This window comes from Miscanthus floridulus, chromosome 3, assembly GCF_019320115.1.
Source record: "Miscanthus floridulus cultivar M001 chromosome 3, ASM1932011v1, whole genome shotgun sequence".
Taxonomy (NCBI): Eukaryota; Viridiplantae; Streptophyta; class Magnoliopsida; order Poales; family Poaceae; genus Miscanthus; species Miscanthus floridulus.
This window is the reverse complement of record NC_089582.1, coordinates 87,014,748-87,019,760: the sequence shown is the minus strand read 5'-3', so window position 1 is coordinate 87,019,760 and position 5,013 is coordinate 87,014,748. Positions and strand designations below refer to the sequence as shown.

Below are 5,013 nucleotides of genomic sequence, written 5' to 3'. Positions count from 1 at the left end.
CGTGATAGTTCTGTGCGCTTACGGAATTCCTCCAATAGTTATTAAGAAGTATTAATAAGCATTTCTAGCGCTGTTGCCGGGAAAGGCAACTGGCCTCGAATTTATATTGCTAGCTTTGCTAACTAGTCTTTTTAATTATACTATTTGCTCATACCCTATCACTACCCTACACGATCATGGGCAACAAGTCCATTCGTGATTTTTCTGCACCCTAGGCTGCTAATGTAGCCACAGGACCCAATATTATCAATGGGGACACTAACTATGAGCTAAAGCCAAAGTTAATTTTGATGGTTCAGGCTGTCTGTTTTGTGGCAAAGCCCACGAGGATGTAAATGCTCACCTCCAATACTTTTTGGAGATTTATAGCACATTCACCATTAAGGGAGTGAACGAAGAGGCTATATGTCTTCGCCTTTTCCCCTTCTCTTTATTAGGAAAGGCTAAGCAATGGTTTTACTCTAATCGTAATGTTGTAGACACATGGGACAAGTGTTCCAATGCTATCCTAGTCAAGTTTTTCCCTATAGGGAAGACTAATGCTCTTCGCAATAAGATCTCTAGTTTTCAACAACTAGCAGATGAATCGATTCCCGAAGCTTGTGAATGAATGCAAGAGTACGTCTCTGCATGCCCACACCATGGCATGGAAGACTGGCTTTTGATCCAAAACTTATACCATGGATTAGTGTCGTTAGATTGGAGCCATTTAGATGATGCTGCTGGTGGAACATTCTTTTCACTAAGTGTTGCAGATGCAAAGACAATGATCAAGAAGATGGTTTCTAACTAAGGATGGAGCGACGATCGACTCCAACCCCATAAACAAGATATGCATTCAATTAAAGAAATTGACATGCTTACAGCTAAGATGGATCTGATCGCAAAGCGAGTAGAATATTATGAGAAGGTGAGTGCCCAAGAGACACTCAAAGCCATGGAATCCCACATGACTTGTGAAGTCTGTGGAGATGTTGGACATTCGAGCAATTCATGTCCTGAGACCCAGGAAGACCTTAACTTCGTCAACACCGACAATGGGTTTCGTCCACCACAACATCAAGGATGGAATCAGCGCTACAACAACCAGGGAGGTAACAATTATAACTCTTCTCAACATATGAATAATCAAGGTAATAATAGTTAATCTTTCCTTAAAGATCTTGTTTATAGTTAGAGCAGAATGACTGATAGCATTAATAAAAAGTTGCATGCTCATGAAAAGATGTTGGAAAATATAAATGCTAAATTTCATGAGTTTTCTTCTACTTTAAAGAATCAACTTAGTTTCAATAAAATGATAGAAGCCCAATTAGCTCAAATTACTGCTGCTATCCTATCCTATGAAAAAGATAGAATTCCTGGCAAACCTAAAGGAACCATGGAGACAACCAACCTTGTTACGGCAAGGTATGACTTTTTTGAAAATGGTTGGGGATTTCCTATTAAGAAAGGTGATCCTAGGAACCCCGTCATTACTTGCTCCATAGGACCCCCATACTTTTCATAATGGCACTTGTGATCTAGGGTCTAGTATTAACATCATGTCTAAGGAAACTTATGATAGATTGTTTTACACTATCTTAGCTCCAACTTTAGTTTACTTACAGCTAGCCGATCAATCCACCCGTTATCTCGAGGGAGTAGCCACTGATTTATTAGTTATAAGTTAGGAGTGCTTATGTTCCAATAGATTTATGATCTTAGACATGGGCAACGCCGAGGATGCACCTTTAATCCTTGGTCGTCCTTTCCTTAATACTTCAAATGCTTGCATATATGTGGTCTCTGGGCAAATCCAATTCCACTTTGCTGGAAGAAAAGAAATATTTGCTTTTGCCTCTGGACAACCCCTCTTTGATGAGAAACAGGAAAAGAAGAAGCATCCGAAGAGAATCAAGATGAAGAAACTAAAACCGATTGAAGAACCAGAGAAGCCTGTCAAGAAGAAAAAGAATAGAAAGAGGTGATGTAAAAAGAAAGATCCATCCTCAAATTCGTCATCCCCTCATCCTGACAAGGCTTCCTAGGTGGAACAAGAGGAAACACCTCCACCCAAGGATGAATGACCTTGAGCCCGTCAAAAAGGTAAGTTCTCTATCTATTGCATTTATTTACCGTATTTCATTAGTTGCATCTCATATTTAAATTTCCAATAAATTTGCTTTGCATTGCATGATTAGTTAGATGCATTAAGCTACTCTACGTTAATAAATAAAGTCCTGTAGTAGCTATGCATGTTAGGATAGGATTTGCATTTAAAACAATATAAAAAAAAGAAAAAAATAATAAAATAATATATATAAAAACAACAAAATAATAATAATAATAATATTAATATTCAGTAGTAGTTATATTGAATAAGCTATCTAGTAGTAATAGGTTTAGTCAATTAGTCATTTATGCATTCTAGTAGTATTAGTTAGCCAATAAAAAGAGAATCAAAAGAGCCGCCAGACGACATTCCAACTTTTGTAAAAGGCAAGCTTGGGGGAGACATCCCTCCCCGCTCAGGTATGAAAGATCTTAAACCCTCTCTTTATATTCATGTTTGTTTTACATGCCAATATTCATGATCATAGAATGTAGAGAGGAGTGCCTTTAAATTTATCTTAAAAGAAACTCTGCTCTAATAAAATGATGGTAATTTAATTGGAGATGATGAAAAGTTGCTCTGTGATACTTTGCAAAAGCTTGTCATACAACCTTATACTTCTTAAGTTATGAACATGATAACTTAGAGTTCATTTTAAGTTGAATGCTTTTGTGGGTTGCAAATGCTAGAACCAAGAATAGGCTCTTGTGAGATAAGTTGTAGCCATGATTAGAGTAAATCTTTGAACCTATCTGAGGGATGGTAAAAACAACCTAGAGTTTTGTTTTGCAAAATGCTAAAACTCTCTTGCTAGAAGTTCCTCAATGGTGATAAATTCCTACCAAAGCCAGATACATATTCATTCATACATGATAAAGTCACTATAAAAGCTGCTTGTTTGTTTTGAGTTTTTTCAAGCCTTGTTGATCTGAGTAGAGAAACTTATCATGTTTTTTGATCAAGATCACATACACCCACATACTTATGCTATTCCTACACTGGGAATAGCAACCACATATGCTTTCCATACATTACTGCTCTATGAGAATCAAAGTTACCTCTTTAGCTATCTTACATAAAAAAGAGAGGCATGGGCTACAGAAAAAAGTGAGAGAGAATAAAGAGCAAAAAGCTCTAGTGTTAAAAAAAGAGAGATAGTGAGAAAAAGAAAGTAGCCATGCTCTCTCAAAAAGAAACTAGAGAAGGGAAACTTCTCAAAGGAGTACCACTTCCACCAAATATACCACACACATGCACAACTTGATCAATTAGTATGATTTGTTGCTCCTTGTGATCCAAGTGTTTGACTTAGCAATAAATTCAATTCAAGTAGGCTATGCTTTTATCTCCTACCTTGAGCTCCACATAAGCTTTAGGATACAAATAAAGGCTAAGAACCATGGCCTTGGTGAGATTTCAAAACACCATTGAGTGACTTAAGTGTACCATCTGAGGAACTTAGGCAAGTTTTCTTTTCAAATTTTATTGAAAACCTCCAGGGTGTTTGAGCTAAACCAAAGTAGGCAAAAAGTATCTATGTAGCTACACATTCTTGCAATTGCTTGTGTCAAGGTGAAAGCTACAAGTCCCACATTGCTAAGACTGATGGTGAATTTCTAAGTGCTAACATATTCAACTCAAGAGATAGTATTTGTTTGTATATAAGTTTTTGCAGGGCGTTACATAGTAGCAACTCCTGATTCAACACATATTCCATGCTAAACCCACATCTTTGTTGAGGACAGCAAAGGGGTAGCTTGGGGGAGCTTGTTAATGGTCACTGACACCCATTTTGACCTTCAACATTCCACCGAAAAGCATGACAAATTGAGGTAAATCGTCATCATATGTGTAGAATTTTATTTATAATTCACCTAGTTCCACTTGTGCTTGTAGAATTATTTGCATGCAGGAAATTTAAGAAAAAAATAAGAAAAAAGGTGACAAATATGGACACATGAAAGCAAGTGGACGTGGCAGGGATCCTTGGGCACACTTGGCAGCGCTGCCCAGTCCCCCAAGTGGCCATGCCACGTCCCTGATCCATGGGAGCTGCTCCAGAGCTAATGACAAGCGTCCATTCAAGTCAGTTTGATCAATGGACAAGATTTGATGACAGTGAATCCATGGGCCCATTGTCATAGACTTGGAAGGCTTCCACCGCCTTACCAACCGACATACCTACCAAATTTCAACATGTGCTAGCTTCACAACTGACTTGGAGGAGCAACCACGGCGCTACGATGCAGAGGCGGTGCATCCAAGGGCCAGCCAGCGCCCCCCTTGCGCCGCCCGACGCCCTAGGTGCTCCACTGACCTCCTAGCTGCCTACAAATACCACCCATGCCTCTCTACACTATAAATAGAGGGTGTGGAGCTCGGTGGAGAAGTGCCCCATTCATTTCCAAGCTCTCCAAGCTTCTCTTAGCTTTCTAGCTTAGCATTAGCTATAAAGTAGTAGTCTAGTAGTGGAGTAGAGCAAGAGCAGAGCTTCTCTCGGAGTCCAGAAGAGTCTTCTGGGTCTAGTATAGCTCTTTTATAATTCTTTCATTTAGTATTTACTTTATTCAGTATTTTAGTACTTTATTCTAGTATTATTGCTTTGCTTTACTTAAGTACTTAGTCATTATTGTTCATCATTAGTAAGTGTAGGTGCTTATTGTTTGGCATTAGTAGCATAGGTTATCTCTTTATTAGTAGCTATTTGTTAGTATTGGTTCCACCTTTTGATTAGGGTGCTTTGATATCATTTCATCGGAGCTCAGATCGAAGTAGTAAGTTTATAGATTATGCATGATGCTTAGGCTATATATTACCTATGGATACGGCTAAGCCTCCTGATAGATTGTGGTAGGTGGCAAGTGGTGACAGCCTTGTCCATCCTCTGTATTCCACCATGATAGGTCTAGTTATTAAAT

At 38.5% G+C, this 5,013-nt stretch overlaps 1 non-coding gene across 1 annotated transcript; it reads right to left on the bottom strand.

Annotated features, from left to right (window-relative positions):
- Positions 1-539: 539 nt before the first annotated feature.
- On the bottom strand, positions 540-648 carry LOC136547675 (small nucleolar RNA R71). The gene has a single exon (XR_010781639.1). It is a non-coding gene; the product is annotated as a small nucleolar RNA R71 (small nucleolar RNA).
- Positions 649-5,013: the final 4,365 nt, after the last annotated feature.